General features: G+C 32.5%; 1 long non-coding RNA gene across 1 annotated transcript in view; it reads right to left on the bottom strand.

Moving 5' to 3' along the window:
- Positions 1–631: 631 nt before the first annotated feature.
- The window catches only part of LOC122758570, a 10,234-nt gene continuing 1,947 nt past the window's right edge, over positions 632–8,918 (bottom strand). The window contains exons 4-5 of the long non-coding RNA XR_006358168.1: positions 6,404–6,528; positions 632–874 (exon numbers count right to left, since the gene is read on the bottom strand). This is a non-coding gene — a long non-coding RNA (uncharacterized LOC122758570). The remainder of the gene's footprint in view (positions 875–6,403; positions 6,529–8,918) is intronic.

The raw sequence follows: 8,918 nt of genomic DNA, 5'->3' as shown, positions 1-8,918 counted from the left end.
CAGATTCACAGTTCATTGTTGCTTCTTTGCAGTGATGTTGGTGTTTTAAAGGTCTTAAGACAACAGAAAACTCAAGATTTATTTCTAATTTTTTGTTTTCAGCCACAGCTGTGATCACAGATCACGTCCACTTACATCTCTACAACAGCAAGATTTTATTTGCCTCAGTATCAATTATCAATTATCAGTAAATGTATTGAAAATGTCTGGTTTACTTGTTTAAAGTAATATTAATATATTTATATCTCAAATTGTTTTACAATATTTTATAATAATTTTAAAAATGTGTGGAAGAACTGTCTGAAAATATCAGTCTGACATGTTTTTACATTTCATCTCTTCTTCTGACCAAAACTGTACTTTCTGTTAACTGATTGCATTTTTAAAAATTGTTCATGGAACAAGAAGAACAAGATACTGACCATCTATGATTGTTGCTTCACAGTGTGTTGCTGCTCTCTGCTGGTTGAATGATGAATTGCAGCGTGTCCATGCAGACTGTCCTCATTGAAATAAATGACACACACCATGACATTGTTTTGACACACACAAACTCATATCTTTCACTTTATTTCAAGTGTAAACATGAAACATGAATTTCAATTATAGTTTTTAATATATTTTACTTGAATCTTTATTCAACTGTAAATAGCTTACTTAATAGTTACTGTTCAAAGTAAAATAAAATGTAACAAAATGTTTTTTTTTTTTAAAAATGCATCTGCTGCAGAATAGAACCAGCGCTGGTTTTCAGGCTGAGTGAAGTCTCCTGAGAGTCTGCTGGGCTATTTCAGCTCGTCTGATTCTCTCCTCAAAGAAACTCTGCTGGTGTCGGTTCCTCTGGTCCAATCTGATCGTCCACTGCTCTCTCAGTCTGCAGAGAGACAGACAGAGAACTGGGTAAGAGAAAGAGATGGTTTCCTGATGATCCCAATGAAGAAATATCATAGTACTGTATAGAACAGTAACAAAAAGTCATAGTAACTGTTAAGTAAGCTATTTAGTCATATGTTGTCCAAAATTTGACAAAAACGTCATAGGTTAGTATGTCGTTCAAAATGTGACAAAAAAGTCATAGGTTAGTATGACGTTCAAAATTTGACAAAAAAGTCATAGGTTTGAGTCATAGTCAAAAAACAAAAAGTCATAGTTTAGTAATAATAGTCAAAATTTGACCACAAAAGTCATAGGTTAGTATAATAAGGTCAAATTTGTCATAGGTTAGTTATATGTGGAGTCAAAATTTGTCCAAAACTGACAGAAAAGTCATAGCTCATAGTTTAGTATAGATCCAAAATGAGACAAAAAGTCATAATAGTTTGGTAATAATAAAAAAATGAGACAAAAAAGTCATAGTTTAATATGTAGATAAAAATAGGTTATAGTTTGTATGTCGTCAACATCAAACATAGTGACAAAAGTCATAGGTTAGGGTATGTCAAAAAGTCCAACATTTGTACAAAAAGTCATAGTTCAGTAAAGAGGTCATAGCAGAATTTAACAAAAGTCATAGTTTGGTATGTAGGTCAACATTTGACAAAAAGTCATAGTATGTGGGTTCAAAATTTAACAAAAAGTAGTTTAGTCGTCAAAAGTGCATAATTTAATGTGAGTCCAAAATTTTTACAAAAGTCATAGTTTAGTATGACAAAAAAGTCGTCCAAATTTTGACAAAAAGTTTGACAAAAAAGTCATAGGTTAGTCCGCCCAAAAAGTCACAAGTTTGTATAATCATAGGTTAGTATGTCAAAATGTGACAAAATTTGACAAAAAGTCATAGTTTAGTGTCGCCCAAATTTGACAGAAAAGTCATAGTTTAGTATGTCGTTCAAAATTCTAACAAAAGTCATAGGTTAATGTCGTCCATTTGACAAAAGTCATAGGTTAGTCATGTGACAGTTAGTATAGTGTAGTGACAAAAGTCAAGTTTACAAAATGAGACAAAAGTCATAGTTTAGTATAATAGTCTAAAATGAGACAAAAAAGTCATAGTTTATAGTTTGTAAAATGAGACAAAAGTAATAGTTCAAATGTTCCAACATTTGAAAAAGTCATAGTTTAGTATGTAGCTCAAAATTTAACAAAAGTCATAGGTTTAACATGTCGTCGTACTTGGAAAGTCAAAGTAGTCATAGTTTAGTATGTCGCTCAAAATTTAACAAAAGTCATAGTTTAGTATGTCGTCCAACATTTGACAAAAGTCATAGTTAACAAAATTTAACAAAAAGTCATAGTTTAGTATGTCATTCAAAATTGAACAAAAGTCATAGTCAACATTTTACAAAAAGTCATAGTTTAGTATGTGTCCAAAATTTAACAAAAGTCATAGTTTGGTATGTCGTCAAGGGTAACAAAAAGTCATAGTTTGAGTATAATAGATCCAAAATGTGACAAAAAGTCATCAACATTTGACAAAAAGTCAACATTTGACAAAAAAGTCATAGTTTAGTATGTCGTTCAAAATTTAACAAAAAGTCATAGTTTAGTATGTCGTCCAACAACAAAAGTCATAGTTTAGTATAGTCGTCCAAAATTTAACAAAAGTCATAGTTTAGTATGTAGTCTCCAACATTTGACAAAAAGTCATAGTTTAGTAATAATAGTCAAAATTTTACAAAAAGTCATAGTTTAGTATAATAAGTCGTAAATTTGACATTTGACAAAAAACAAAAAGTCATAGTTTAGTATTTGGACAAAAAGTCATAGTTCAAAATTTAACAAAAAGTCATAGTTTAGTATGTCGTCCAACATTTGACAAAAAAGTCATAGTTTAGTATAATAGTCCAAAATTTAACAAAAGTCATAGTTTAGTATGTGGTCCAAAATGTGACAAAAAGTCATAGTTTAGTATAATGAGTCATCGTCCAACATTTGACAAAAAGTCATAGTTTAGTAATAATGAGTTGTAAATTTAACAAAAGTCATAGTTTAGTAATGATCCAAAATTAACAAAAGTCATAGTTTAGTATGTAGATCCAACATTTGACAAAAAGTCATAGTTTAGTATATTAGATCCAACATTTGACAAAAGATCCATAGTTTAGTATGTAGTTCAAAATTTAACAAAAGTCATAGTTTAGTATAATAGGTCAACAATTTAACAAAATTTAACAAAAGTCATAGTTTAGTTTAATATCATAGTTTAGTATGTACGTCCAACATTTGACAAAAAGTCATAGTTTGGTATGTCAGTCTAACAACATTTGATGTCGCTCAAAATTTAACAAAGTCATAGTTTAGTATGTCGTCCAACATTTGACAGTCAAGTTTAATTTAACAAAAGTCATAGTTTAGTATGTTTCTGTGACAAAAAGTCATGTGACAGTATGTGGTTTAGTAAGGCTCCAACATTTGACAAAAAGTCATAGTTTAGTATGTCGCTCAAAATTTAACAAAAAGTCATAGTTTGGTATGTCGTTCAAGATTTTGACAAAAAGTCATAGTTTAGTTATGTCGTTTTTGAATATCAAAGTCATAGTTTAGTAAGTGTCGTCAACATTTGACAAAAGTCATAGTTAGTATAAAATTTAACAAAAAGTCATAGTTTAGTATGTCAAAAATTTAAACAAAGTCATAGTTTAATATGTTCCGTCCAACATTTGAAAAAGTTCATAGTTTAGTATGTCAAAATTTAACAAAAGTCATAGTTTAGTATTCAGTCAAAATTTAACAAAGTCATAGTTTAGTATGTCCAAATTTAACAAAAGTCATAGTTTAGTATGTCGTCCAACATTTGACAAAAAGTCATAGTTTAGTTGTCGTATGTGGTTCAAAATTTAACAAAATGTCATAACAAAAGTTTAGTATATGTCGTCCAACATTTGACAAAATGGTTTAGTATGTGGAGTTTAACAAAAAGTCATAGTTTAGTATGTCGTCCAAAATTTAAAAGTCATAGTTTAGTATGTAGTCATCCGTCTCAAAAATTTAACAAAAGTCATATGACAAAAGTCATAGTTTGGTATGTCGCTCAAAATTTAGTAATAATAGATCCAACATTTGACAAAAAGTCATAGTTTAGTATGTGTCCAAAATTTAACAAAAGTCATAGTTGGTATGTGGATCAAAATGTGACAAAAGTCATAGTTTAGTATGTCGTCCAAAATTTACCAAAAAGTCATAGTTTATAATAGATCCAACATTTGACAAAAAAGTCATAGTTTGCGCGTCGCTCAAAATTTAACAAAAAGTTTAGTAGATGTCGCCCAAAATAGTCATAGTTTATATGTTGTCCAAAATTTAACAAAAAGTCATAGTTTAGTAATGTCAACATTTGACAAAAAGTCATGGTTTAGTATTTAACAAAAGTCATAAAGTTTGTAGACAAAAAAAAGTCATAGTTTAGTATGTGGATTCAAAATTTAAAAAGTCAAAGTCATAGTTTAGTATGTAGTCTAACATTTGACAAAAAGTCATAGTTTAGTATGTCGCTAGTTAGTTTAGTATGTTCCAAACATTTAATAAAAGTCATTTTATATGTCGGCCCAACAAAAAAAGTCATAGTTTAGTATACGTTCAAAATTCTACAAAAGTCATAGTTGGTAATAATAGTTCAAAACTTATGTCGTTCAAAAGTCATAGTTTAGTATGTCATCATAGCCGTGACAAAAAGTCATAGTTTAGTATTTAACATTTGACAAAAAAAGTATATTTAGATGTGTAAGCGTGGCGTGGTGTGTGAGTGTTTGAGTGTGCGCGGCGTAAGGCAGCAGTGTGTGTGCTGCATGTTTGTGTGTGTGAGTGAGTGCTTGAGGTGTTTGAGTGTGTTTGTGTGAGTGAGTGAGTGTTTGAGTGCGTATGCGTGCGTTTGAGTGTGCGTGGCGCGCAGCGTGAGTGTTTGAGTGCGGCGCGGTAGCGGCGCGGCGTGCGTTGTGTGTGTGTGTGTGTGTGTGTGAGTGTTTGAAGTGTGTGTGTGTGTGTGTTTGTGTGTGAGTGTTTGTGTGTGAGTGTGTTGGTGTGTTGAGGAATGTGGTGCGTGTGTGTGTGCGTATGTGTGTGTGAGTGCGTAATGCGTGCGTGTGCGCGTGCAGGTGTGCGTGCGTGTGTGTGAGAGCTTGAGGAGTGCGTAGCGTGTGTGTGTGTGTGCGCGTGCGTGTTTGAGTGCGTGCATGCCTGTGTAGCGTGTGTGTGTGTGTGTGTGTGTGTGTGTGCGTGTGTGTGTGTGTGTTTGAGTGTGTGGCATGCCTGTGTTGTGTGTGTGTGCGTGTGCGTGTGTGTGTGTGTTCAGGAGGCAGACATGAGGTCAGGAGGCAGACATGAGGTCAGTGTTTAACCTCTCACCATCAATCCTGGCCTTAAATTCATTGTGCAGTGAAACGTAATCTGCAGTCATCGCTGTGTGTGTGTGTGTGTGTGTGGTCATATGTGGTCGTGTGAGTCGTGACAGGATGAATATTGTTGTGTCTGCGTGAGCGTGTGAGCGTGTTAGTGTCTGTCTGTCAGCACATGGTCTCATGTGTCTGTTAATCTGCTCGTCTGTCCACGGACGAACACGCTGATCTTTGAGGATTAAACATAAAGTCGAGCTGCAGCTAATCAACATTCTCTGGCTTCTACGCAACGACAGACAGGCGCGCTGAAAACACGACACAGGAATTTTAGAAAACAATGAGGAGGTGACACAGAGCGCGCGACAGTTAGTACTTTACCCCTGTTCCTACAGTTCATCTGTACCTGAATTATAATGCCACCTGGTGGCCATTTAAGAGAAAACACCACGGTCTGTGGTTTCTCAACCATACTTTCCTTTTTTCCAGTGTTGCTACATATATACATATATATATATATATATATATATATATATATATATATATATATATATATATATATATATATATATATATATATATATATATATATATATATTATATTATATATATATTATATTATTATTTATATTATTATATTATTATTATAACAATAATAATAATAATAATACATCACATTTATATACATATGTATATATATACTATATATGTATAGTATGATTGTTTAGAAATAATGTATTCAACTGTAACTTCACAATAGTTATGCCGTACAGTATATTAGCAGTGATTTAGCACTATTGTCACGTATAAATACTGCATTTTATTGTAATTATATAGTAGTTGTGCCTAATAGTATATTTTTGTGCTGTACATTTGTGTGTAGATACTTTATGCATTATACTTTAACATCACAACAGTTATGACCTAGCAGCATTTTCGTGTGTAAATACAAATCTTGAAGTTCATTAAACTGGTAGTAAATACTTTATTAACTCTGACCTAAAAAAAAAAAACACTTTAATGTAATTTAATGAAAGAGAAAAAACACAGAATAACATTGTGAATAATAACAGTTAAAATCTGTGAAACTGTAGGTAAATAATAAATAGTTGATAGTAAATGTTTGCACTGCTGACCGTGACAGAGCGCTGCGTCCCCTCAGCTTCTCGTCGTCGTCCATGTGCTCAGTGTGCTGAACAATCCTCTTCTCCCAGAACGACTTCAACTTCTGCTTGTCGTGGATTCTCGCCGCGTTCATCACCTGGTGACAGTAAAACTACAAGAGTAAAACTTCAACAGTCAAAAAAAACATATTAATATGAAAACAAGAGTAAAACTACAGCAGTGAAACTACAACAGTAACACTTTAACAGTAAAACTACAAGAGTAAAAATACAACAGTATAACTACAATAATGTTAAACTAAAACAGTGGAACTGCAACAGTATAACTACAACAGTACAACTACAACAGTTAAACTACAAGAGTTAAACTACAGTATAACTACAACAGTGAAACTTAAACAGTACAACTACAACAGTACAACTATAACAGTATAACTACAACAGTGAAACCTAAACAGTAAAACTACAACAGTAAAACCACAACAGTAAAATTACAAGAGTGATACTACAGTATAACTACATTAATATAACTATAAGAGTAAAACTTCAACAATGTAATGACAAGAGTTAAACTACAACAGTAAAACTACAACAGTAAAACTACAACAGTAAAACCACAACAGTAAATCTAAAACAGTGTAACTACAAGAATTAAACTACAACAGTAAAACTGCAAATGTATAACTACAACAGTAAAACTACAACAGTGTAACTACAACAGTGTAACTACAACAGTATAACTACAACAGTAAAACTGCAAATGTATAACTACAACAGTAAAACTACAACAGTGTAACTACAAGAGTAAATCTTCAACAGTATAACTACAAGAATTAAACTACAACAGTAAAACTGCAAATGTATAACTACAACAGTAACACTACAACAGTGTAACTACAACAGTATAACTACAACAGTACAACTACAACAAAACTGCAAATGTATAACTACAACAGTAAAACTACAACAGTGTAACTACAAGAGTAAATCTTCAACAGTATAACTACAAGAATTAAACTACAACAGTAAAACTGCAAATGTATAACTACAACAGTAACACTACAACGTAACATAACAGTACAACTACAACAAAACTACAGTATAATTCATACAACAGTGAAACTGCAAATGTATAACTACAACAGTAAAACTACAACAGTCTAACTACAACAGTAAAACTGCAAATGTATAACTACAACAGTAAAACTACAAGAGTAAATCTTCAACAGTATAACTACAAGGAATTTAAAACTACAACAGTAAAACTGCAAAATGGTATAACTACAACAGTAACACTACAACAGTGTAAATACAACAGTATAACTACAACAGTACAACTACAACAGTGAAACTACAGTATAACTACAACAGTGAAACTTCAACAGTAAAACTACAACAGAATAACTACAACAGTGAAACTACAACAGTATAACTACAACAGTAAAACTGCAAATGTAGGCTAACTACAACAGTAACCACAACAGTAAAACTGCAACGTATAACTACAACAGTAAAACTAACAGTGTAACTACAAAGAGTAAATCTTCAACAGTATAACTACAAGAATTAAACTACAACAGTAAAACTGCAAATGTATAACTACAACAGTAACACTACAACAGTGTAACTACAACAGTATAACTACAACAGTACAACTACAACAGTGAAACTACAGTATAACTACAACAGTGAAACTTCAACAGTAAAACTACAAACAGAATAACTACAACAGTGAAACTACAACAGTACAACTACAACAGTGAAACTACAACAGTACAACTACAACAGTGAAACTACAGTATAACTACAACAGTACAACTAATACACTAATGTATAACTACAAGCGTTAAAGTACAGTACAACTACAACAGTACAACTACAAGAGTTAAACTACAGTATAACTACAACAGTGAAACTTAAACAGTAAAACTACAACAGTACAACTAAAGTATAACTACAAGCGTTAAACTACAGTATAACTACAACAGTGAACGGTAAACAGTAAAACTACAACAGTACAACTACAAGAGTTAAACTAATGTATAACTACAAGAGTTAAACTACAGTATAACTACAACAGTGAAACTTAAACAGTAAAACTACAACAGTACAACTAAAGTATAACTACAACAGTTAAACTACAACAGTTAAACTACAACAGTTAAACTACAACAGTTAAACTACAACAGTTAAACTACAGTAAAACCTCTACAGTAAAAGTACAATAGTGAAACTACAACAGTTGAACTACAAAATTGAGAATATTAAAACTACAGTGAATCAGTAAAATTGTCTCTGTGTCTCTCAGTTTCTCAGTGTCTTGTTGCCTGTGTCTCGTTGTCTCAGTGTCTCGTTGTCTCTGTGTCTCGTCGCCTCAGTGTCTCGTTGCCTCAGTGTCTTGTCTCTGTGTCTCCGCCTCAGTGTCTCGCCTCAGTGTCTGCGCCTCAGTGTCTTTGTCTCTGTGTCTGCGTGTCTCGTTGCCTCAGTGTCTCGTTGTCTCAGTGTCTGGTTGCCTCAGTGTCTCGTT

The sequence above is a fragment of the Solea senegalensis genome, linkage group LG21 (genome assembly GCF_019176455.1).
Source record: "Solea senegalensis isolate Sse05_10M linkage group LG21, IFAPA_SoseM_1, whole genome shotgun sequence".
NCBI lineage: Eukaryota > Metazoa > Chordata > Actinopteri > Pleuronectiformes > Soleidae > Solea > Solea senegalensis.
The sequence above is the reverse complement of the archived record's forward strand: the minus strand, read 5'-3'. Positions and strand labels throughout refer to the sequence as shown.